The sequence below is a fragment of the Myxocyprinus asiaticus genome, chromosome 27 (genome assembly GCF_019703515.2).
Source record: "Myxocyprinus asiaticus isolate MX2 ecotype Aquarium Trade chromosome 27, UBuf_Myxa_2, whole genome shotgun sequence".
NCBI lineage: Eukaryota > Metazoa > Chordata > Actinopteri > Cypriniformes > Catostomidae > Myxocyprinus > Myxocyprinus asiaticus.
The window spans coordinates 2,393,791-2,421,414 of NC_059370.1; the positions used below are offsets into that span (position 1 = coordinate 2,393,791).

The window sequence follows — 27,624 nt, forward strand, 5'->3', positions numbered from 1 at the left end:
CCAGAACACATGTTGTCTGATCAGACCTTCCCTCAGGCATGTCAGGCAGCGAGCAATTTTGACCTGACTATCCCAGCTAGAACTGCAGGTGCCCCTGTCCGCCTCATGATCCTCAAGGGACAGATGATACCGGGTTCACAGGCATTCTTCCAACCCTTGCCATACTTCTGGGAACTCAGCCTGACCGTCTGTGGTACACCTCTGCTTGAGCTCAACAGCCGCTCAGCTTACTTGCTTGTCCAGAACCTAACAAACATACCAATTGTTGTGATGGCACGTAGACCATTAGGGTTGCTGATCGACAGCTCGTTTCATGATTTCGAGCTGACAGTGCCCATGATTGGAGAGCTGCCTCCATCCTTGATGAGGGGGGAGAACCTCGAACCACTCCTTCTCACCTTCCCGAACAAAATGATCACTGTTGCTTGTCATGAGGCACTACACAATAAAGAAATCTGCAGTACTGTCTTGGGCACGGAAACGGACATGATTGTGTACGCCCTCGCTGCTCACACAGGTGACATGATTTCAACTGGTGATGAAGCCGGTTCCCCACCAGAGGAACCTTATCCAGAAATCCAAGAGAAACTCCTGTTACAACAAGAACAATTACAGAATCTGAGTAAAACCCTGCAGGGTACCATACTCACTGTAAACATGCATTCTGCAGTTCTAAATAACACTTTGCATGCTCTGGATGCCTTGTCAGAAGTTGTGAGATCAGACATAACGTACTGTATGTGCGAATGGTTAGAGATCTAATGCATGACCTTGTGAGGGAAATTAGCACTTCAGTTAACAGCCTGAGTAGTGGAAAGATCCCATCCTACCTAGTTCCCCTAAACATGGTTGAACAAATCCTTAGATCAGCCACTACCACCATTGTGCAAACTTCTCAGATACATCTGGCATACAGCCTTGAAAGTGCAATCCCCATCCATGTAAATCCTCAGAACCTAGAGATAGGATTTATCCTTAACTTACCCATTATAGAAACAAAATATTTACGGTCTAAAATCCATATTGAACGTTGGGTTTTGGAAGAATAATGTACATGTACATATCAAAACACCGCCTGTGCTCACCTACCACAATGATGATCCCTCTCTCTACCTTATTCCCAATCTGAGCATGTGTACAAGCACCAAGGACATACATTGGGTTTGCCCCAGCAACCCCTTTATCAGAGATATAACCGACCGCCTGTGCAGTCTGAGGGCTGACACCCCAGAGCAAAAATGCCAGGCTAGTATGTCCGTTAAAGACGAAGGGACAGAATCTAGGGTAGGAAGAGCTGGTAGTTGATGGCTTGTCAGTACCCCTGCCACCGAGATCCTAATGTCATATGACCGTCATGACACAAACACTAAATTAACAATCCCAAACAGTGTTCTTGAAGGTCCCACAAGGGGCCACTGTACATATAGCCGACATTGTCCTCCATCATCTCAGTCCAGAGAGACATGATTCAGAGATTGAGATGATGGACGCATTCAGAGGCCACAACCTCACTATTGATGACACTCTTCAACAGCAGCTTCTAGCTGAAGGGACCAAATTAGTAAAATTCAGTCTCAAATTGACTGGGCTCATGACTACATTTCTCAATCGTATAGGAAAATTATCAGCTTATCAAGAACACCCCATCAGTTTGACTGCCCTTGGGCTCCTCCTTAGTGGTTGGATCATCACGGCAGTTATCGCATACACCATGCACAGACACATCCAAACACTACACTCTAGACTGGACGCTATGACACTCATTCCACAGCATTTCAAGCTCCTGTCTACCCCTCTACCACTAACTGCTCCTAACTTTGCCCAGGAACAGTTATACTAACTGTAACAATCTTTCCCATTTTCCCTTTCATAATCATTGAAACCTCAGGGATAACAAAGGGTTGTTGCAATATTTGATGTGTTTGCCGATATGAAGTGCTATGTTTTGATAGAAATGATGTTAGTTAGCCTAGTTAGAATTCATCTGCCCAGATGTTACCTACTATGACTGCCCAGGTGTCAAAAGCCTTTATGAACTGTTAATGCTTCCAGGAACTAAGCTCATGCAAACCCAGGACACATGGACTGTACAACTTTCGGGTTGTCCTCAAGGACTGAACTGTTCAACTTTTGGGTTGCTCTCAAGGACTGTGGCAGGAACCCCGACCTTAAGACCAAGGGGGGTGGGGGTGTAGGGCCTTGGCCCACTCAAAATGGCAGCAGAGACTGCACAGCTCTTTGTTCTATAATGAAAGGAGAGACATTGAACTCAGTTTCCCAGGATCCTTCACAAATTCACAACTGGATGCGAAGTCCCACCCATGGACCCAGTCTCAAACACCATTGACCTCACTGGCCTACGACCGATGATGTCATCTTGTCAGTAAAACCAGCGGACAGATGTAGTTCGGTCTCTCTGTGCTAAGCTCTGGCTGGCTGTTAAGGGACATCTGTACCGTGCACGTACTGTAGGAGTTTTCCCTCCGTTTTGGACTGAGAACAAAGAGACCATATTTTTCTAACCTCACCATTTGGCCATGGTAGAGTAAGATTAACTTAGCTTTGTTCACGTCTTCTAGTATACTTATAATAACCGGTTCAGTTTCACTGCAAGACAACTGTGAATTTATTTTGAAAAACAGAAAGTCGACCAGTTTCCCTTCTCCCTCTTTTTCATTCAACGTTGACTACATTCTGCATTCTTCTCCACCGCTGGATCTGAAGAATAAAGCAGAGACACATCTTTTCGCTGACGAGCGTAAGACAAGGGACCATCCAGACCGTTTCTCCTGACCACTCAATGCTACAGGAATTCTAACGGACAACCCTACTGAAATCACACAGGATTTCCCAAGTAAGGCTTGATATCTGGGCAGATTTAATTTAGAAACTGTGATTTTTCTTGCGCAACTAAATTGTATATTTGATTCTAAATGCTGATGTTTTGAGCATATTTGTATGTTAAACTCTGCTCGCTCTGCTCTGCTGTTTTGAGTTGGGAGATTTGTATTAAATTTTTTGGGGGGTTAAGTTGGTTTTGTTGAGTGATCTGAACTAGTAATTCAGTCCCGCTTTTACGAGCGGTTACACAGTTAAATTGCATGCACTTTTCCTCTCTCTCCTGCTCTCATTCTCTCTCTCTCTCACTGATATTCACTGAGTGAGTGGCACCGCGGTTTATGTCTGACTGAGGCTGGTGAACCAAATTCTCCCACCTGTTTCATCAGTTCCTTTGTGTGTCCGCTCATTTCTACCCTCACATGGTATCAGCTCCATTTTGGATCTAACCCTCCATTTTGAACCTGATCCTCCATTTTGATTATTTTGTTACCACACACACACACACACACACATATACACACACACACACTAGCATATGTTAGTTTAGGATTTCCTTGATATTTGTTTTGGGATATATATTCAGCTAGTATTGGCTGTGTTCATTACTGCTTGATTATAACCAATCTTGTTATATTATAATAAGTACTCCTGTTTGTTTTTGTTTGAATATTGTGTTGAAGCCAGCCTCTGCCACGTCAAGAACTCCCATGTTACCTCAGAGTACTGTTACTTTATTGGTGTTAGAAACTAACTGTAATTAGATTTGTATGGCAATAATTTAACTAGTTTCTCCCCTTTTTGATTATTTTGATTAACAATTAAGATACTCAACCTTCAGGGTAGATTTTGTTTTTATGAGACTCGATCAGTAACTCGCTATTATTTTTTCTCTTGTCAAAGAGTGGTGCCCCGAGAATAGAATTTAATGAGTTAAATTCTATTATTTATTTATTAAATAATTTATAACAATTAATTATTGATTATTTCTGATAGTAAAACTGATCTAAACAACCAGTAGCATCTACAACGGTAACTCTTACACTAGCTTGGATCTTTGTCCTTTTTAAGAATCAGACTGATCCGGGCTTATATCCTGGTTGGCAGAAGCTTTCCATTCTTTAATGATTCCGTAAAAATTTCTAGTGGAGGCAGTTCTGTAACATAAGATCTAAAAAAATTCAGCGGCAAAGCCACCTGGCCCTGGAGCCTTGCCTGTAGGCAAGGCCTTAATTACCTCGCCAAGCTCCTCCAAGTTTATCTCAGAATCAAGATAATTTTTTTGCTCAGCTGACAGTTTAGGAAGTTCTAATGGTTCCACAAAGTTTCTAATATCCTCATCAGTAGACAAAGATATGGAACTATAAAGACCAAGATAGAATTCTTTAAAAGCATTATTAATATCAGTGACCAAGGTAAATATTTCACCACCAGCAAATTTCACTGAGGGAATGGTAGAAAAAGACTCTCTCTGTTTTATATATCTAGCCAGAAGTTTTCCTGCCTTGTCCCCTGACTCAAAGTATGACTGTCTTGCCTTGAATAGCCAAAACTCCACCTTCCGCAACAAAATAGTATTATATCTGTATTTCAGTCAGGTCAATTCTCTGTGGCCATTAGATGACATTCTGTACTTCAGCTCTGCCTTGGCACTTTTAATATTCCCTTCCAATTCCACGAGTTCTTGTGCTTTGGAATTTTTGGTGAATGAGGCATATTGTATAATCCGGCCCCTAAGAACCACCTCAAGTGCCTCCCAAGCCATGCGCACAGAGGATACTGAGGACAAGTTGGTCTCCATATAAACATTAATTTCAGCCTTTAGCATTTGTTGGAATTCAGGATTTTGCAAAAGGGATACATTAATTGGCAACTTTATGATTTCCTTTTCTTCATATGTGGCAACACCACTAAACACACCAGGGCATGATCTGAGACTCAAATATTTCCAATTGAGCAATCAGCAACAGATGAAATGAGGGACTTAGATATATATATATATATATATAAAAAATCTATTCTAGAGTAAATCTTATGGACTGCTGAAAAAAATGTATAGTCCCTACCAGATGGGTTCAAAAGTCTCCAAATATCTGTAAGACCAAGCTTTTTACATATCCTGTGAAGCGTCAATGTTGCTCTAGGGGGCTTGCACACTTTTGCTTCACTATGATCAAGGACTGAGTCCATCAAAAGTCTCCTCCCAATATTATATCATGAGGGGTGCCAGCAGCTTGCAACATCCCTTCAAGATTTATAAAAAAGACCTGATCATCAACGTGAGGTGCATAAATATTAGCCAAAATAAGACTTTGTCCATGAATTTCAGTTAAAACAATAATGACTCTTCCTAATTTATCTTTACACTGTTTGAGACATTTGAATTGTAGATGTTTACTTATCAGCATAATGACTACCCTGCTCTTACTCGAGCCAGAACTATAAAAAAAATGCCCATCCCATATCTTTCCAAATTTTCCAGCTTCCTGCGAAGAAAGATGCGTTTCATGAAGAAACACTACATCATATTTCTTAAGCTTAAAAAGAGCTTCCTTCTTTTTATGGGGTGCCCCAACACATTCCACATGGACAAGACAATCCACTCATATTAACATCTGACATTTTGACATATAAGAAAAAATAGATTGTGTGTCAAAAACGAGATTATAAAGACCACATTCCAACATTAGTGCACCCATCAAAACTCGAACACCCCCCCCCCCCCAAAAAAAAAAAAAAAACCTTGCACATTAACCCTGCACACGACAGCGCCAACTGCCATCCATCCCTCCAAACTCAAACAGTCCATGTACCCAATGAGAACCCCCGCAACAACTTTGCCATCGGATTGCTCAAGTCTGGTTTTTCTATACAGTTTTTGTGAGGCAGAATTACACAGCAAAAGAGAATCTATAAAACAAACTCCAGCCAATAGATGGAATAAACACAAAGAGCATGTAGCTTCATCCATAAAACTGTCCTGAAGGTGTGACACTCTACAAAATAAACTCCAGCCGACAGGTGGAACCAGCACAAAAAAATTGCACAGAATCTTCAAACAGTCAAGCGAATGTTCAGTGGACAAAATAAGAATGGTCCACTCTTACTCCGGTCTTGCTCACTCCACTGACTTTATGAATGACATCGCTTGCTGTGGGCATGTGAATGTTTTACGGCCATCCTCTATTCTCAATTTGGCCAGGAATACGTATCTGTGCAAAAGAGACCTTCCATTGGTGTAAAAGTTTCTTGCATTTCTTGAATTGATCATGCTTCTCTCATGTCGAATTCGCAAAGTCTGGGAACAAGAAAATGCTGTGGTTTTTCCAAGAAAGCCTTCCTTTACTCCTCGTCTCATGTAACACAAGATCTTTATCGGATGATTTCAGAAATTTATCCAGAATTCATTGGGGCCTGTCTCCCTCTGCGGATCGACGAGCAGGAACCCTGTGAACTCACTCGATTTCCAGCTTATGCCTGCTATGTCGAGCAGATTTTGAAAGAGCCCATCCAGGAATTTCACTGTATCCTGTCCCTCTGCTCCCTCAGGGATTCCAACAATACGGACGTTATTCCGCCAGCTACGGTTCTCCATGTCCTCCAACTTCTCCCAGACACGCTCCAAATCCATCTTAGTCCATTAGCAGATAATTCCCTCTCCAATGACTCCAGGTAATTGTCAGCATTGCCGACATGTTTAGCATCTCTCGCTGCATTTCCTGCACCTTTTCAACTAAATCGACGTTGCCTACTTGGGGGTGTCAGCTTGAGCACGTAAGTGTCTTTTAATGTCTCCAGAGCCCGAGGATTTTGAATTCTTTAAACATATTGTCCTCCTAGAACAGTTATGGAACAGAGTGTATCGAATCTCACTGGTTTATGTCACAAAAAGTTTTAAAACTAGCAAAGTGCGCAGAGCTTGCCGTTCACACGTCCGATCCTCGCATGGCGTCACGTGACCCCCATGAATTTCTTTACTGATAAAATTGAAACCATCAGAAACAAAATTGGAACTACACATCCGTCTGCCACAGCAACCCAGAAGACTAAAATTTTTCCCTACAATTTTTCCCTACAAGCAACTTCAATCCTTCGCTGTTATAGGTCAGGAAGAGCTAACAAAAATGATCAAAACATCAAAATCAACAACGTGTTAGATACAATACTGACTAAACTCCTAAAAGAGGTGTTTCCTGTAATCTCAGAACCTCTTCTAAATATTATTAACTCCTCATTATCCTTAGGGCATGTCTCAAGAAACTTTAAACTGGCAGTTATCACACTTATCAAGAAACCACAGCTTGATCCAGGAGAACTGGCTAGTAATAAACTGATTTCAAATCTCCCATTTATGTCGAAAATACTAGAAAAGGGCTCCACTTTTGTACAGAGACTGCACTTATCAGAGTTACAAATGACATGCTCTTATCATCTGATTGTGGCTGCATTTCTGTTCTAGTGCTCTTAGATCTTTGTGCTGCCTTCGACACCATAGATCATGACATTCTCTTGGATGTCGAATTGTGTTGGCATTTGTGGACAGGCATTAGCTTTGTTTAGGTACTATCCTCTGACCGCTACCACTTTGTCTATGTAAATGAGGAACTGTCAGATCAAATTGAATTAAGTATGGAGTGCCACATTGATCAGTTTTAGGGCCTCTTCTTTTCTCCCTATATATGCTCCCCCTGGGAGACAGTATCAGGAACTATTTAATTAGCTTTCAGTGTTATGCCGACGATATCCAACTTTATATTTCTTCGAAACCCGATGAAATTTCACAATTTTCCAAATTAACAGTATATAAATTATATCAAATGATATTTGTCTACGAGATAAATATCTCTTAGTGCTTGTGTATACAATAATCAATTTATTACACACATAACACAACAACACAACTCAGCGGGAAAGGACACACTGATATCTGCCGGAGCACAACAGGGAAATTGAAAAATAATCTTCTTTATGAAAGCGCAGTGTAAACGGTGATGCAAAGGCTCTTCCGTCTTCTGGCACACTTGAGGCGGTCAATAATCCATTCATTGTAAGGCGTGCAATTTCAACGGCAAAGAGAAGTGAAGCTCAATCGTCGGAGCACCACAGAAAAGCAGACAATCAATCCACTCACTATAAAGATGCTGAATCAACACCGAAGTGCAGGTTCGGGTGTCCAGAGTACAAGAAGAATCATGACCCTGAAGAAGGAAATTCTGGCACGATGGTGATGCGTTCCCGCTTATATGTTCACAATGATGCGTGCATAGGAGGCGGAACACAAAGTGCCATCTGCCAATAAAATTGGCATGATTGTAAAGGGCTTCAGGTACCGTCACTCCTGAAAGGAGCTCCCCCTAGCATCAGCTACTGATGCAGAGTCGAAGTGACCAACTTGAAAGGGAACTGTAAATTCTGTTCAGTCAAATATCTTGTCCTGCACCTGTTCAGCCTGAATGTAGTCAACTATTCGTGAAGGTTTTATTTGTTTGCAATCTTTTCTTTTGTATATGAAAAACTCTTATTGTTTGAAGTTTGAGAATTTATTTTGTGTATTAGAGAACGTTATTCTGATGGGAAATTATAATTAGCATTTTGTTCAAACATTTAAAAAAAAAAAGAAATTTTTTTCAAAATCTGTCATACTTTTTCATTTAAGTGTTGTTATATCAAATCAAGATTATTTCGAATCATGAACCTCGTATCGTATGAGTTCACCTTTGTAATTTTCTCTCCTATGTAGCAATAAAGCTGAAAGGGCCGAGAAAATTTTAAAATGAGTAATTAAATTATTTAACATTGAAAACAATGACTGAAACATAGCAACAACATACAAAATCAAATACAAAATAAAACCAGTTTTCACCCTGGTAACTATCTATACAATAAAAAATATATAAGGGATGTGGTGAGCATGTGTATCAAGTTCATTAAAGAGACAGAAAATGTAATACATCTGTTGGATGGATAAGCAAGGTCACTGTAACATTTATACTAAGAAAAACAGTACAACTAATTAAATTCTTATCCTTAATTAAATTCTGATTATTGTAAATGTAGGTAAAGACAATGATGACAATAAAACGTTTGAGTGCATTTGACTAGATTCATACATATAAACATTGGAAAGTGATAAGGTTTATTTTGCTTGGTCTCCAGGTTTTATTATGCTTTATAAAGTTTCATATCTGGATATAAATTTATTTTTCATTTTAATATTTGATTTAGCACTACAGGTTCATAAAAATATGCTTTTTCTGAAGTCTTATTAACATTACCACGAGGAGGCGCTAAGTGCAACACTCACTTTCAGCACTTTCAGCAAACACTTCATCTATAGACTTTGAGAATGCACAGAACAGATGAATGAAAATAATTGTTAGTGTTTGTGAAATAATTTGATAAAAGAGTCTCAGTGGTGCTAAAAACAGTTTCAGTCCGCAGCAGTACTAAATGCTTACATTACGTTTACCCTGGGATATCCTATACATTTGAACAAATCGGCTCCTTCGGACCGTTCGTTTAAAAGAACAGGTTCCCCGTGGAGTCACTCAATAGTGTTTTCAGAAGTAATCGCGCGTCCTTTTACGCTATATTTGTTAAGTAAAACGCTTTTAAATTAAGCATTACAATGTTCGATTCGTCTGCTTCGAATGTTATGTTGTTTATGTTTCCAACGTCCCACACGCCTCACAGTTTTACTCCTAAAGACAGTCGTGATTTACAAACGCTTTGCGAGTCGGTTCGGTGGAATCACTACAACGAACCGGTTCAAAAGGCAAGTCGTACGCAAATCGAACACCAAAACTGTACTGACATTCTAGTAGGAGTAATATGGTAGTGTGCCTTTCCGAACAAACCCCTGTAGCAGCATGTGTGATGAGTCTGAGCTCTCCATCCATCATCTGTTTCACGAATCACATGTGTGGCGCTTCCAACGGGCTACATGACTACTGAGGAGTAAAACAGCAGCGGAAGGGGCAACTACATCCTCCAGGCGCTGGCGAGATGCGGATGGTATGGAAGTTGTATGTGGATGTCTAAACTAACAGTTCGAGCATGTTTAAAAAGATTTAAGACCAACATCAGAGATAACTTTGGCGACTTTCGACAATTTTTTTTCGTTATTGAATATATGACTCTCCGCTGTTGACTCGAACCAGATCGTCTCGCTGGACTTCGGTTCCTTTGCGGGTTCTGCTCATATTAAACCACATCTTTGATGAAGCACATCCGATTTAAACTTGTGGAAGTACAACACGGAAATCTTCCATACATCTTTGGTGAAAAAGTAAAAGCGTTTCAGCACCATCAAGTAAGTTGACTATGAAATCGACATATGGATATATTGCCAATATAGCCTAACTCTTATTTATTTATATATTTTTTATTTGTGTGTGTGTGTGTGTGTGTGTGTGTGATTATGTATGTAAAGATTATGCATTATTATTATTACTTTCAATAACTTAAGGGTCTCGTTTTTTTTTAATTTAAAATAACTTTTCGCTTAATGTAGTACGATCTATTCAGTTAGAGCCTATGTTTCTTTTCATGAACGTCAATAGTTATAGTGCTGGAATAATATTAAAAATGGGTACATTTTCGCACGGTTCGGACCATGTAATAATTCACCATGGTAACCATAGTTTCTCTCGAAATAGCATTAAACGTGTTCTATTGTTACTTGCTACAATAAAGCTGGTCACTTCGTGTCAACATCCACTGTAATAAATAAAGAAATTAAACGACATAACATCAATATTCTGGAAGCTTTTAACACTGAAGGAAATCCCATATTCGTTTATTTAATTTTACACTATGTATGAATGAATGTTACTTAAACACTGCAGTAATGGTAATTATGGTATTTTGTGTACAATGCACTGCAAAAAATGAATATGTGCAGATGCTACCTTAAATAATACCAGTTCACGTTCAGTAGATATAACCACACAAAGCACATTGTAGGTTAAAAAAAAGAATAAAATAAATAAATAATAATAAAAAAAATAGACTATAGGATACTATAGGACTGTATTACAGTACTGTGTACCTTGGTATCAGTCTCCACTGTCAGACAACATGAAAAAGTAAATAAATGAGCTAAATTTGACTAAGATTATGAAAGGTTCTCACTGTCTGAAGGACATCCCAGATTAATTTATTATTGTTTTCAGCATGAACAATAACTGGTGTAATAATAGTATTTTGGTAGAAACACCACAGTTTTGTATTAAATGTAACTTGTATAGGTATATAGGTTAAACGTCAAAAATAGAAGTTTGTATATCACATTGATGTAATGAGAGAAATGGACTGTACACTCGCATGGCCACTTTTTCCGCAGAGGTATACCAGGGGTTGCGTTAACCGAAAATCAGCCGTCATTTACCAATTTTTTTTTAAAGATTGATGGAAAATTTCAAATTGCTGTTTGTCATTTTGACATATAAAGTATAAGAAAAACATTTTCACCTAGTGCATCAGTTTTGACACTGTCTCTCTCACACACACTCCCGCTGTGTGTGTATGTGTGCCCTGTTTATTGCCTGGTATTAAAATGTGCATTAACAGGCATCATCACCATTAACACCTGGTAGAATGTGTCTCTTTTGACAAATTGTGTTCGCAATTCAAGGAGAGGTCTGAATAATTGACTGCATATATTAGTCATTACGTTAGTGTTTTACTGCATGATCAGTGTGTCACTTTAATAATAAAGCACAAAAAAGTATAGTAACAAAATGAAAGCGTGAAAAGGCAGCACATCGTTTCAGCCAATTAACTGCATTTAATCTAAGTGCAAGCATTAGCCTATGTTTAGAGCAGAATTGTCAGTTATTTTAGAGGAGTGCCTGCATTAGAGCTTCAGAGGTGCATGTGCTTCTCATCTGTGACTTTATTGTTATAGGCTATGAGGCACATTGAAGAAGTTCCGTGAACTAGTGCATTTTCCGATCAGACAGTTTATTTCATTTAAAAGCCGCACGTACCTGTAAAGTTTCAAAATCTTGTTTTAGTGTAGTGGTTGATTGACAGGTAGCTACTTTCACCCAAGAATTCCTTGGTTTTACCAGACTTGCGCTTGGGGAGTCAAAAATATAATTAAACCTATCCACTGTCTTGTATATGCCATTATAATGGATGCTTCCACCCTTAATGAAGTAGCCTACTTATAAAATGAAAACAATGATGGATAAAAATAACCATGATGGAAATTTTACAACTCAGTCCGTCAAAGTGACGGATAAATATTTTTTCTAGCACAACCTCTGAGATATACACATCTTTCTTTCTTTCTTTCTTTCTTTGTATTTAAGTTTCTTTTGGTCATCTCAGAGAAAATGTCTTTATCTTATAGAATTCCATATCATCATGTCCACATGGATTTCACCCCCCAAAAGCTTTGGGTTTATAAACGATGCATTTACCTTTTTGAAATATGCCTGTGTGAAGTGCCTTCTAGTGTTGACAAATGTTATTTCACAACAGACTGCAGTATGCACCTTACTTTACAATGCATGAGTTGTTTGGAAAAGTGAATATGAATTTCAATATTTCATGCCTGACTCAAACACATTCAGAAATAGTGTCTGAGCAGATTGGCCATTTGATGCAAACCAAGCCTTGTTAAATTAGTAGTTTACCCCAAAATGAAAATTCTCACTCACCCTCATTTGGTTCCAAATTTTATTAGGCAGAATGTATTTGAGCTGCTCTTGGAAAGTGGATGGTGAATTATACTGCAAAGCTCCAAATATTCAAAGCTTTATTCGTAACTCTCAAATCTAATTTGTCATCATGATTGATCACGTGAAAAGCAAGATCCAATGCTGTTTGGCATATATGAAGTCCAAACCTGACACAACATGACCAAAGGTGCCAATTTTTACTTGAACACAAGTACGAATATGATTAGAGAGCTCAGACGGAGAGAACGATTTTCAGTAAAGACTAGGGATGTGCATGGATAATAAATGATTAACCATTTGATGTGCCACTATTTGAATACCAAAATCATTTTTGGGTTATTTTACATGTGCAATAAAGGGCAAGGTCTTCAACCTGACCCCAACTCGATGAGTTCCGAGGTTTTCCGGCCTGGTTCGGGTCAGTTTTTCAAGTATAGGGCGAATTATGGGCTATTCCTGCTTTCGTGAGCGTCTGCTCTGTTTTTCTATATACTGTTAACATGGATAGACGTCTTTGACTGTTGCACTGAATCTCAAAGTTTTTTCTTTCAGCATCTTGCATAGGATCGCCACATTTTTAGACACCAAGTAAAGTTACCAAGAACTTTAATTTTTATAAATGCATCTCAAAACACCTGCATTGTGTTTCATTCATTGTGCTGTGTTCTGAAGAATTTCAGATTGCAAAGAAGACTTCATGTGACTTTTACACCATTAAACATGATTCCAGGTTGTTTTTCACCAAGCAAAGTTTCAGCGCTTGATAAACGTTAAGACAGTGTTTTTTCCCTTTTGCTTTGGTGTGCACGTACACCAAATGTTTACGTACAATAATTAGACAAGATCAATGCCATTTGATGGTAAACCATTTAAAAATCAACACAGCCCAAAGAGGCTATTTAACTGCAGCAGTGTATTTCCACACCTATGACAGTACTTGCATTCGCTGCCTTATGGATGTGAACCTGCCTGGGCAGAGCGCATATACAGGTATTGACAGTTTAACTTTAATGTGAGATTTTATCGTTCTTTTTTTTCTCCCCTTTTCTCCCCAATTTGGAATGCCCAATTCCCAATGCGCCCTAAGTCCTCGTGGTGGCGTAGTGACTTGCCTCAATCCGGGTGGCAGAGGAAGAATCTCAGTTGTCTCTGCATCTGAGACCGTCAATCCGTGCATCTTATCACATGGCTTGTTGAGCGCGTTACCGTGGAGACATAGCACGTGTGGAGGTTTCACACTGTTCTCTGCGGCATCCACGCACAAGCCACCACGTGCCCCACTGAGAGCGAGAACCAAATTATAGCGACCACGAGGAGGTTACCCCATGTGACTCTACCCTCCCTAGCAACCGGGCCAATTTAGTTGCTTAGGAGACCTGGCTGGAGTCACTTAGCACGCCCTGGATTCGAACTCGCAACTCCAGGTGTGGTAGTCAGCGTATTTACTCATTGAGCTACCCAGGCCCCCCAGATCTTATAATTTTAATATCTTTGTATTGTGCTATTAAGGCTCATTGCTCACTGTGCACTTTATTTGCTGCTATTTTGAAGTGTTTGAGGAAATGTTATTGCAATAAATGTTCTTTATTCCCGCATCTCGACTCCTGACAAAAAAAACAAATAACCGTTGGTGAAACCTTGTGAATAACCGCATGTTAAATATGGTAACCATGCACAGTTTTGGTCTGTTCCTCAAAAAAGCTATTATATGGCTTCAGAAGACTAGGAATATTGCACAAATTGTATTGACTACATTTATGACTTTTTTTTATTTTACATTTTTTTATAATTTAAAATTTTTAAGCTTTGAAGTATAAATCACCATTCACGTTCCTGGTTAGGAAAAGAGAAGCTCTGCTCTGCCTAACATCTACTTAGAGAATAATACGTGGTCATAAAAATATGAATGTGGGTAAATGATGACCAATTAAAAACATTTGGGTGAATTATCCGTTTAAGGACAAAATAGTCTTTGTAGAAGCACATTTTTAGTTTCCGTAGGGCACTGCCAAAGAGTGTTAGAAGTGTCTGTGGTTCTGGACCACATATATAGAGCCTGAGACTGGTGAGAAAGTGAGGGTGGGCACAGTATAGGAAGTTAACCCTCCACCTTTCCAGGAGAGCATCTTCTCACCTGTCCCATGTAAGAGTGCCGCAAAGCTCTCCGGAAAATCTCTGGCTAAATGAGAACAGATGACGGTGCCGATCCCCACGTGGATGCTGCTGCACCTCTGCCACCACAATTTATCACCATGAGCTCCCCTGGCCCCTTAAAGGAAAAGAGTGCACTCATGTTCACCATGGAAGAAATTCTAATCTGCTGCCTTGAATGGGGCTCTTTCTGGCTTGTGACATGGACCTAAAACCAAGTGGAAATGAGTTTCCACGAGCTGAATTTTATTGTCGTGTAATTGAAATGTAGGTGTCATTAATGAAGACCCTTTTTAGCCACGAACAGCCTTCGCAATGGATAGAAGTTATTGTGGATCACAAAATTAGCTGTTTGTGTAAAGATAAATCAGCAAGCTCTAGCATATTTCTAGCCACACGAGCCCCACACTTTACAGTGTTTTCACACATTACCGTATTGAACATGGTAATAGTTGTAACCCAAGACTGATTAGATTTATTTGAAAGAATTTTGCAAGCAGACAGTTATAATTAAGTTTCACAAGTGCAAATCCAGTCTTGATGGATGCTCATCCGATCAATGTATGGCCATAATCAATAGGCTGAAAAAGAGGAGGCTACATAGTATTTAAATGGCCTGTGCAATGTTTGAAAAACCAGCAGGAGGCATATAAATATTTAGGAACTCTCTTTATGAATGTGAGATTGTGTGAATGGGAAAAGAAGGTCAAAAGGCTGCAAACTAAAGTGTCACTGCTAAACTCATGAATGAATGAAAAAAAAAAAATATTGAAACGTTGTAATGCACTACGAAATTGTGCTGTGCTATACATATAATTAATAACCTGTTCCACATATATTTTGGAATTATAGAGTTATGGATTTTGTAGAATTTACATGTAGGTATATTAATAAATATTGTATGTAATTTTGTTATGAATACCCTTACAAGAAAGTACAGTATTAGATGCCATCCGTGCAGTGTCGGTGTCTGGATGAATTACATAGGGGGGCATTTGAAATTTCTAAGGGGGCACACATTCACTTTACACTAACTCTACCTGACTAAAATGACTGTTTTTTATTTTATTTTTTATTTTTTATTGTCACCGTCTGAAGGACAAAACAACCTGCATGACCATAAAAACACACCAGATATTTAAAATAATAGTTATACATAAATATATTTACACTTTTATACCCTGCTAGAAAATGGAGAAAGAAACAGAGATACAGATAAATACACTAGTGGCGGTGTAATGAGACATCAGTTGACATGTAAATCAGTATTGATTGATTAAACCAATAAAAGTCAATCGATCACGGCGATACAAACAAAATTCTCTGAGTTGGTTACAAGAGTGGCAGAAGTTGAAAAATGGATCGATTATTTAGAATCATCGGAAAGGGAATTATCCGCTAATCCGCCCGCGTCCAAAATAGATCTACAACACATTTTGGAAAAACTGGAATATCTCAAAAATATGAGTCGAAGGAACAATATACGAATTGTTGAAATTCCTGAGCATGAAGAGGGCAGAGATATGGTGAAATTCCTGGACGAGCTCTTCCCAAGTCTGCTTGACATAACAGGCCATAAACTGGAAATCGAGCAAGCTCACAGAGCCCGGCTCGCAGATCAACTGGGAGAGACAAGCCCCGATCAATTCTGGCCAAATTTCTGAGATCATTTGATATAGATCTCGTGTTGCACCAGGCGAGGAGCAAAGGAAAGCTTTCTTGGAAGAATAACAATATTTTCTTGTTCCCGGACTTTGCAAATTCGACAAGAGAGAAATGCGATCGGTTCAAGGAATGTAAGAAACTCTTACATCAACGGAAGATCGCTTTTCCACTGATGTTTCCGGCCAAACTGAGAATAGACACCAAAGATGGCAGCAAAGTATTTTTATGCCCCAAAAAGGCACTGGCCTACATAGAAACTATTGGCGAGTAAAACCACTGGGCATTTCTTATGTGAGTGGACTGACTCACTGTTCAGTGACTCGACTATCTAAGGAAGCTGGGCGCCATTTTTGTTTCTTTTTGCATTGGCTCCGCCTAGCGGCTGGAATTTGTTTTGTGGCATGACTCCTTCAAGAATCTTTTGCATTGATGGAAGATCGCTTTTGCTCTGAAGTTCCCGGCCAGATTGAGAATGGACACTATGGATTACTGCAAAATATCTACATGCTCACATAAAGGACGTCCTTTATAAATTGACAGACTGAGTAAGTCATGGTGGGGTTTTTTTTCTACGTGGCCTCAGAGTGAATTTGACTCTTGATGTCTATTTTGTTTCTTTTTGTGCTGGTTCCACCTAGCGGCTGGAGCTTGTTTTGTGGAATATTTTTAAGGGACATTAGAATGATTACGTCATCTGCTGCACTCATAACAGCCAGCTCACTGAACAACTGTTTGTCTGTCCGAGGAAACTGAACGGCTTTATATTAGCTGGAAGTTGTTTTGTGGAGGATCACACCTTTGAGACAGTTCTCTGAATGAATATACAAGTTCTTTGTGTTTATTCTGCCTATTGGCTGGGTCTGTTTTACAAACTATTTTCTGTTATGTCATTTTGCCTCACAAAATTTGTGCAGAAGCACCTGACTTGAGAAATCCGATGGCAAAGTTGTCGCGGGGGCTCTTGTAGGTGTACATGGACCTTTTGAATTTAGAGGGATTGACGCCGCATGGTGCTGTCATGCGCGGGGTTAATGTGCACGTTTTTCTTTTTTCTGTTTGTTTTGTTCGGGGTTTTATTGTTGCACTAATGGGAAATGTGGCCTGTATAATCTTATTTTTGACACACAGTTTATTTTTTCTCTTATATCAAAATGTCAAATGTTATTATGAGTAGGTTATCTCTCTCAACATGGAATGTGAATGGGTTGGGGCTCCCCATAAAAAGAAGGAAGGTTATTCCTTTTCTTAAACGTAAGAAATATGATATACTGTTTCTTCAAGAAACGCATCTCTCCTCACAGTAAGCGGAACAATTGGGAAGAAATGGGGTGGACGTATTTTCTTTAGTGCTGGCTCAAGTAAGAGCAGGGGAGTCAATATAGTGATAAATAAACATCTACAATTCAAATTTCTCAAACAGAGTAAAGATAAATTAGGAAGAGTCATTATTGTTTTAGGAGAAATTCGGGGCAAAGTTTGATTTTGGCTAATATTTACGCACCTAATGCTGATGACCAGGGCTTTTTTATAGATCTTGAAGGGATGTTGCAAGCCGCTGGCACCCCTCATGATATAAAATTGGGAGGAAACATTAATCTTTTGATGGACTCAGTCCTTGATTATAGTGAAGCAAAAGTGTGTAAGCCCCCTAGAGCAACATTGGTGCTTCACAGGATGTGTAAAAATCTTGGTCTTGTAGATGTTTGGCGACTTTTGAACCCATCTGGTAGGGACTACACATTTTTTCATAAGTCCATAAGATTTATTTCATCTGTTGTTTATTGCTCAATTGGAAACATTTTAGTCTCAGATCACGCCCTGGTAAGTTTAGAGGTGTTGCCACATATAGAGAAAAAGAAATCATATAGTTGGCACTTTAATGTATCCCTTTTGCAAAATCCTGATTTCCAACAAATGTTAAAGACTGAAATCAATGTTTATATGGAGACCAACTGGTCATCACTATCCTCTGTGGGCGTGGCTTGGGAGTCACTTAAGGTGGTTCTTAGGGGTCGGATCATACAATATGCCTCATTCACCAAACAATCCAAAGCACGAGAACTCGTGGAGTTGGAAAGGAATATTAAAAGTGCTGAGGCAGAGCAGAAGCGCAGAATGTCGTCTGATGGCCTCAGAGAACTGACCCGATTGAAATACAGATATAATACTATTTTGCCGCAGAAAGTGGAGTTTTGGCTATTCAGGGCAAGACAGTTATACTTTGAGTCGGGGGACAATGCTGGGAAGCTTTTGGCTAGATATATAAAGCAGAGAAAGTCTTTTTCTACCATTCCCTAAATCTGTGGTGGTAAAATTTTTACCTCGGCCATTGATATTAATAATGCCTTTAAAGAATTCTATCTCGATCTCTATAGTTCCACATTTTCGTCTACTTATGAAGAAATTCGAAAATTTGTGGAACCATTAGAACTCTCTAAATTGACAACTGAGCAAAAAAATTCTCTGGATTCTGAGATAATCTTGGAGGAGCTTGACGAGGTAATTAAGGTCTTACCTACAGGGAAGGCTCCGGGGCCAGATGGTTTTGCTGCTGAATTTTTTGGATCTTATGCTTCAGAATTGGCTCCACTTTGGTTAGAAGTATATACAGAATCATTAAAGAACGGAAAGCTTCCTCCAATCATGACACAAGCCGGGATCAGTCTGATTCTTAAAAAGGACAAAGATCCAAGCGAGTGTAAAAGTTACCGTCCAATTTCCCTGATCCACCTAGATGTAAAAATGTTGGCAAAAATGTTGGCTAACTGATTAAGTACAGTTATGACATCTCTTATACATATAGATCAAGTGGGGTTGTAGCTCTTCTGATAATATTAGGTGTTTCATTGATATCATGTGGTCAGTAGCGAATGATCAGTCTCCGGTCTCTGCCATCTCACTTGATGCCGAAAAGGCATTTGATATGGTAGAATGGGATTATCTTTTTAAGATTTTGGAAATATATGGGTTCGGGAGTACATTTATTGGCTGGATTAAGTTACTTTACTGGATTAATTTCAGATTATTTTACTCTGAATAGGGGCACTCTGCAGGGTTGCCCTCTTTCCCCATTATTGTTCTGTCTTGCCCTGGAACCATTAGCAGCCGCAATGAGAAAGGAGGATGATTTTCCAGGGGTGATTGCTGGAGGTATGGCGCATAAACTTCTGCTTTACGCAGATTATATTTTATTATTTGTCTCTGACCCTACTAGATCTATGCCTTGCCTCCACAGAATTATTAATTCCTTTTCCAAATTCTCAGGATACAAAGTCAGTTGGGCTAAATCCGAAGCTTTGGCTCTGACAGCGTACTGTCCAGTAGCGGCCTTCCAGCCAGGCGCCTTCCATTGGCCCAAACAGGGCATCAAGTATTTAGGTATTTTATTCCCAGCAAATTTGTCTGATTTAGTTACAGTTAATTTTGACCCTATAATAAAAAGATTTTTGAGCGATGTGGACAGGTGGGCTTCATTACATTTATCGATGATTGGGAAGGTTAATGTTATTAAAATGAATAGTATTCCAATTTTCAACTACCTGCTACAGTCTCTCCCTGTAGATGTCCCCCTCTCTTATTTCAAGCAATTTGATAGCATAGCGAAGTCCTTCATTTGGAATGGTAAATGTCCCAGGTTACATTTCAGTAAGCTACATAGGCAGATTGACAAAGGTGTGCTAGGCCTACCCAAGATTTTGTTTTATTATTATTGCATTTGGCTCATTGGTCGCTTCCACCTGAGAGAGCCCCTCCCTGGTTTCGTATTGAACATGAAGTCCTTGCCCCTATTTGACCATTACAAAGCCTTTCTATCAAACTAACCTGAGAAGCTAAGTTGCACCCCATTATTTTGCATTTGCACTCAGTATGGACAAAAGTGTCCAGAGTGTTTAATTCAGACATTTATCTGAATGCTGCCTTGAGCATATGGCTGAACCCAAAATTATGTATTGATAAGTCCCCCTTCTGCTGGTCAGAGTGGGTTACGAGGGGGGTTAATACACTCAGTGACCTATATGAGAGTGGAGTGTTGAGATCCTTTGGTAATTTGGCTCAACATTTTGGGATTCCCTCATCTCAGTTTTTTTGGGTATTTATGGTTGCGCCACCTGCTCTGTTCTATTTTTGGGAGTAGCATACGCCCTCTAAAGTGGCAGATACTTTGGGAGTGGTGATTACTGCTTTTGGAAAGGGTCATGAGGTGTCAGTGTATTACTCCCTGCTAGTACAGAGTCTGGGGGACGGAGCTTTAACCTCTATCAAGAGATTATGGGAGAAAGATTTTAATTTGGTATTGGAGGATGGAGTGTGGGCTGGGATTCTAAAAAACGTCAAGACTGCATCTAGAGACGCAAGGGTGCAACTTATACAATTCAAGATTCTACATAGATTCTATTGGACCCCCTCTAGACTGTATAGACTTGGTCTTAAAGACACACCCATCTGCTGGCGTTGCCAATCGGAGGATGGAGACATGGCCCATGTTTTTTGGTGGTGCGCTGAGATTCAGGAATTTTGGTTCAGAGTTTTGTATATGACGTGTTGGGCATTCGGATTTCGTTTTGCCCCAGACTCTGTGTCTTGGTTGATGGGGCAGTCATCAACGTAGGCAATAAATACATAAAAGATTGGGTCCTCACCAGTGTGATGATAGGCAGGCAGATTGTTTTAAGGGGTTGGAAGTCAGTGGGAGCACCCTCAATTCGGGAGTGGTGCGAGGAGATGGGAAGGGTGACAGCCTTCGAAGAGGTAATATGTAGAGGGCTGGGGATATGGGATTCTTTTAATGGGAAACGGAGTAAATATTTGATGTTTTTGGGGTGCTCTCGGAGTAGGTCTGTGGAGAGAGGAATATAGTTTGGAGTTGTATGTTTATTATATGTGTATGTATATATGTGTATGAGAATGTGTATGTATATTTGTGTATGCGTATATACATACATATTTATATGGGTGCGTGTATATATATATATAATATATATATATATATATATATATATATATATATATATATATATATATATATATGTATAATTTTTTTATTTTTTATTTATTCATTATTATTATTATTTTATTCTCTGTATAAATGTGTACTTAGGCAAGACCACTGGGATGTTCATTTGGGGTTGGGTGGGGTTCTTGATTGGGGAGGGGTTGTAGTGGGAGTTAATGTTGATTTATTGTTTATATGATTTGTTTGTTTTGTTTGCTTTGAAAAAAATCTATAAAAATGTTAATCACAAAAAACAAAAAAAACAATGCATTTTAATCTTTCCAAACTCCAACCCGACACTTATCAACATAGCAGAATAGATAAAATCAACCATGCAGTGCCATCTACAGACTGACCAATATATGTATATATATATTCATGGAGGGCCCTATTCCAGCAAACATCAACTCATAATGTGAAGAGCAACTTCATCCTCTGCTCCTTCATTGAACAGAATAGGGGTGGGCATTATAACCAAAATCTTATATCATGATATGAGTGCGGATTAATGCGGAGCGCATCTTTTGGCATGCTTCATTTTGAGGTAAAACAAATTGCTTTTATTACGAGTGATTATCGGTGTGCGATACAGTTTGTATATTATATTTTTTGAACCTACACCAGAGATATCGCACCTGTTTTAATAACAAGCTCCTCTTTATTTTCTTGACTTGTTTGGGAGTTGTCCCGTTCTGTGGAGATGTTTTTCTCAGGGTTTTTCTTGGGGCAAAAATGATTCCCATTCGAGTGATCCCATTCTGGCTCTCTTGTAAATATAAAGAATCCTGCTGGACTCGCACACACTTGCATGCTCCAGAGATAGTGCACGCGATGCTCACATGAAACACAGATGAGCGTGTCAGATGAAAAACATAGGAAGCACTTATGAAACAGCGACATGAGTGTGAGATGAATGTAATTGAATTTGCTTCGGTGGCCACTGATTATTTTTTATACCCTGTCCATGTTTCTTAAATTCTTTTAGTCTCATGCAGAGCCCTGCCCACTGATAAATAAGCCCATGCTGCGCACATGGATATTTACATATCGCGATACACACAATATAGCAAAATCTCTATTGATTGACACTTTATATAATTGCCATGATTGTCATATCACCCAGCCCTAGAACGGAATATATTTCCTTAAGTCTTTCACATTATTTGTATTCAAGTAAATAACATTCAAAGTTCAATTGATCAAAACAAGTGTTAATTTTATCACATTAGATGTTACATTGTGAATACATTTTTGAAGAGACTCATCCTTGCTTCCTTGATTGACCACCGATATAATAAGAAACTTTACTACTGCTATCACATGAATGCTTGTTGGTATTGTAAATGCCGCCAGTCAGTGAGAGAAGGTTCAAGTTCAAATCACAAAAGAGCATATTCTAATAAACCAAGTAAAATTGCAAATGTACAGCAATGGATGTATTTAAGACCATGGCCAAACCGCTTATCCTATTTCTGTGAAGCAAACAGATACAGTGTATTCATAAATAATTCAGACCCCTTCATTTTTTTCCACATTTTGTTATGTTGCAGCCTTATGCTAAAATGCTTTAAATATTTGTTTTTCTCACATCGATCTACACTCCATACCTCATAATGACAAAGCAAAAACCAAATTTTTTACAACTTTGCAAATTTATTAAAAAGAAAAAACTGAAATTCAGTACTTAGTACCTTTGGCAGCGATTACAGCCTCAAGTCTTTTTGGGTATGATGCGGCAATCTTTGCACACCTGGATTTGGGGATTTCCTGCCATTCTTCTCTGCAGATCCTCTCAAGCTCTGTTAGGTTTGGATGGAGACCGTCGGTGGACAGCCATTTTCAGGTCTCTCCAGAGATGCTCTGGAGTCCAGGCTCTGGCTGGGCCACTCAAAGACATTCACAGAGTTGTCCCTAAGACACTCTTGCATTGTCTTGGCTGTGTGCTTAGGGTAATTGTCCTGTTGGAATGTGAACCTTTGGCCCAGTCTGAGGTCCTGAACGCTCTGGACCAGGTTTTCATTAAGGATATCTCTATCTCAACCCTGACCAGTCCCCCAGTCTCTGCTGCTGAAAAAAATAAAACCCACAGCATGATGCTACCACCACCACGCTTCTCCGTTGGGATAGTATTGCGCAGGTGATGAGCGATGCCTGGTTTCCTTCCATCGGGTTCTTGGTCACCTCTCTTACCAAGGCCCTTCTCCCCCGATTGCTCAGTTTGGCCGGACGGCCAGCTCTAGGAAGAGTTCTGGTTGTTCCAAACTTCTTCCATTTAAGAATTATGGAGGCCACTTTGCTCTTGGGAACCTTCAATGCAATCGAAAAATGTTTGTAGCCTTCCCCAGATCTGTGCCTTGACACAATCCTGTCTCTGAGCTCTGCAGGCTGTTCCTTTGACCTCATGGCTTGGTTTTTGCTCTGATATGCATTTTCAGCTGTGAGACCTTATACAGTTGTGGTCAAAAGTTTACATACCCTTGAATGTTTGGCCTTGTTACAGACACACAAGGTGACACACACAGGTTTAAATGGCAATTAAAGGTTAATTTCCCACACCTGTGGCTTTTTCACTTCACTTCACTTTTATTGTCACACAACCATATACACAAGTGCAATAGTGGGTGAAAGTCTTGGGTGCAGTTCCGAGCAACATAGCAGTCATGAGTGATGAGACATATACCAATTTACAATAAACAGATTTACACATCACAATTTACATATATAATATACACATAATTACACACAATATACAAATAATAATATACAATATACAGTATACAATACACACAATATAGAATATTGTACAGTATACAATACACACAATATAGAATACACATACACACAATATAGAATACACATTATACAATAAAAAAAGTATATATAGTATATATAAAATATATAGTAGTTTGTATTGTACTGTATTGACATTCAGGCTGTTGGTTGATAGTCAGTTGCCAGTGTGTTGTTAAGAGAAAATATAATTTAAGACAGTCCAGTGTGAGATAATAAGATTAATTAAAGTGCAGTGCTGATGTATATTGATCGTGAGAGATCAAGAGTTCAGAAGTCTGATTGCTTGGGGGCAGTGAGAGCAGCCCATGGCTTGGGTGGCTGGAGTCTCTGATGATCCTCTGAGCTTTTTTCACACACCGCCTGGTATATATGTCCTGGAGGGAGGGAAGCTCACCTCCGAAGATGTATCTGGCAGTTCGCACCACCCTTTGCAGGGCTTTGCGGTTGTGGGCGGTGCTATTGCCATACCAGGCAGTGATGCAGCCAGTCTGGATGCTCTCTACATTGCTGGTGTAGAACCGTGTGAGGATGTGGCGGTTCATTCCAAACTTCCTCGGCCATCTCTGGAAGAAGAGGCCCTGATGAGCCTTCTTCACAATGGCCTCAGTGTGGACGGACCATGTGAGTTCCTCAGTGATGTGGACACCGAGGAACTTGAAGCAGCTGACTCTCTCCACCAGTGTTCCATTGACGGTGATGGGACTGTGTTCTCTGTCTTTTCTCCTGAAGTCCACCACAAGCTCCTTTGTCTTGCTGACATTGAGGGAGAGGTTGTGCTCCTGACACCAGCATGTCAGAGTGAGCACCTCCTCTCTGTAGGCTGTTTCATCATTGTCAGTGATCAGACCTACCACCATCATATCATCAGCAAACATAATGATGGCATTGGAGCTATGTGTTGCCACACAGTCATGTGTGTACAGGGAATACAGGAGTGGGCTGAGAACACAGCCCTGCAGGGCTCCAGTGTTAAGGGTCAGTGATGAGGAGATGTTGCTGCCCATTCTAACCACCTGGCATCTGCTTGACAGGAAGTTCAGGATCCAGCTGCACAGCGAGCTGTTTAAGCCCAGAGCCCGGAGTTTCACATAAAGCTTGGAGGGCACTATGGTGTTGAATGTTGAGGACAAGGCCAAGTTTACCTTCCAGTGGTTACAGCAGAAAAAGGTGAAGGTTCTGGAGTGGCCATCACAGTCTCCTGACCTTTAAATTGCGATTAGTGTCTGTGTATAAATAGTCAATGAGTTTGTTAGCTCTCATGTGGATGCACTGAGCAGGTTAGATACTGAGCCATGGGGAGCAGAAAAGAACTGTCAAAAGACCTGCGTAACAAGGTAATGGAAATTTATAAAGATGGAAAAGGATATAAAAAGATATCCAAAGCCTTGAAAATGCCAGGCAGTACTGTTCAATCACTTATTAAGGAGTGGAAAAAAAGCCCAGTTACAATATGCCCGACAACACCTTGACATGCCTCACAGCTTCTGGCACACTGTAATTTGGAGTGACGAGACCAAAATAGAGCTTTTTTGGTCACAACCATAAGTGCTATGTTTGGAGAGGGGTCAACAAGGCCTATAGTGAAAAGAATACCATCTCCACTGTGAAGCATGGTGGTGGCTCACTGATGTTTTGGGGGTGTGTGAGCTCTAAAGGCATGGGGAATCTTGTGAAAACTGATGGCAAGATGAATACAGCATGTTATCAGAAAATACTGACAGACAATTTGCATTCTTCTGCACGAAAGCTGCGCATGGAAAACTCTTGGACTTTCCAGCACGACAATGATCCTAAGCACAAGGCCAAGTTGACCCTCCAGTGGTTACAGCAGAAAAAGGTGAAGGTTCTGGAGTGCCCATCACAGTCTCCTGACCTTAATATCATCGAGCCACTCAGAATCAGAATCAGCATGAGTTTTATTGCCAAGTATGCTTACACATACAAGGAATTTGTCTCGGTGACAGGAGCTTCCAGTGTACAACAATACAAAAACAATACAAAAACAGCAGCAAGACAGATAATAATAAAAAATAAAAACTAATTATACACATACGTACAGACACACACATACATATATACACACATACACATGGGTAGTGCAAATCTAATACAATCTGATATGTACAGTGTAAATACAAATCTGTTATGTACAGTGTAAATGTTCTTTTTTTTCAGAGGAATGAAATGGCAGAAGAGGTTGGATTTGTTGGATAAATATATGAAGACTAAACTGTGTGTTGCACATAGTTATTGCTTAATGGGGCAATTTAACTGTTCATGAGATGGATAGCCTGAGGGAAAAAACTGTTCCTGTGCCTAATGGTTCTGGTGCTCAGAGCTCTGAAGCGTCGGCCAGAAGGCAACAGTTCAAAAAGGTAGTGGGCAGGGTGAGTGGGGTCCAGAGTAAATTTCCAGCCTTTTTCCTCACTCTGGAAGTGTATAGTTCTTGAAGGGGTGGCAGGGGGCAACCAGTGATCCTCTCAGCAGTCCGAACTGTCCTTTGTAGTCTTCTGATGTCTGATTTCGTAGCTGAACCAAACCAGACAGTTATTGAAGTGCAGAGGACAGACTCAATGACTGCTGAGTAGAACTGTATCAGCAGCACCTGTGGCAGGTTGAATTTCCTCAGCTGGCGAAAGAAGTACAACCTCTGCTGGGCCTTTTTCACAATGGAGTCAATGTGGGTCTACCACTTCAGGTCCTGTGAGATGGTAGTGCCCAGGAACCTGAATGACTCCACTGCTGCCACAGTGCTGTTTAGAATGGTGAGGGGGGTCAGTGTTGGGGTGTTCCTCCTAAAGTCCACAATCATCTCCACCGTTTTGAGCGTGTTCAGCTCAAGGTTGTTTTGACTGCACTAGACAGCCAGCTGTTTAACCTCCCTTCTGTATGCAGATTCATCGTCATCTCGGATGAGGCCGATGACAGTGGTGTCATCTGCAAACTTCAGGAGCTTGACAGAGGGGTCCTTGGCGATGCAGTCATTGGTGTAGAAGGAGAAGAGTAGTGGGGAGAGCACACATCCCTGGGGGGCACCAGTGCTGATTGTACAGGTGCTGGAAGTGAGTTTCCCCTGTCTCACAAGCTGCTGCCTGTCCATCAGAAAGCTGGTGATCCACTGACAGATAGAAATGGGAACAGAGAGTTGGTGTAATTTATTCCGGAGAATAGCTGGGATGATGGTGTTGAAAGCCAAACTGAAGTCCACAAAAAGGATCCTTGCATATGTCCCTGGTCTGTTCAGATGTTGCAGGATATGATGCAATCCCATGTTGACTGCATCATCCACAGACCTTTTTGCTCGATAAGCAAATTAAAGGGGATCTAGAAAGGGTCCAATGATGTTCTTCAGGTGGGCCAACACCAGTCTCTCAAATGATTTCATGACCATAGACGTCAGGGCGACAGGTCTGTAGTCATTAAGTCCTGTGATTTTTGGTTTCTTTGGGATGGGGATGATAGTAGAATGTTTGAAGCAGCATGGGACTTCACACT

General features: G+C 40.1%; 1 protein-coding gene and 1 long non-coding RNA gene across 2 annotated transcripts in view; one reads left to right on the forward strand and one right to left on the reverse strand.

Annotated features, from left to right (window-relative positions):
• LOC127418192 (uncharacterized) overlaps positions 1-27,624 on the reverse strand; it is a 364,269-nt gene that overhangs the window by 196,708 nt on the left and 139,937 nt on the right. The gene's annotated exons all lie outside the window — the stretch shown is intronic.
• Positions 10,060-27,624, forward strand: part of LOC127418147 (X-linked interleukin-1 receptor accessory protein-like 2) — a 514,339-nt gene continuing 496,774 nt past the window's right edge. The window contains exon 1 of the mRNA XM_051658565.1: positions 10,060-10,150. The gene's annotated coding sequence lies outside the window, so the exon portion shown is untranslated. The remainder of the gene's footprint in view (positions 10,151-27,624) is intronic.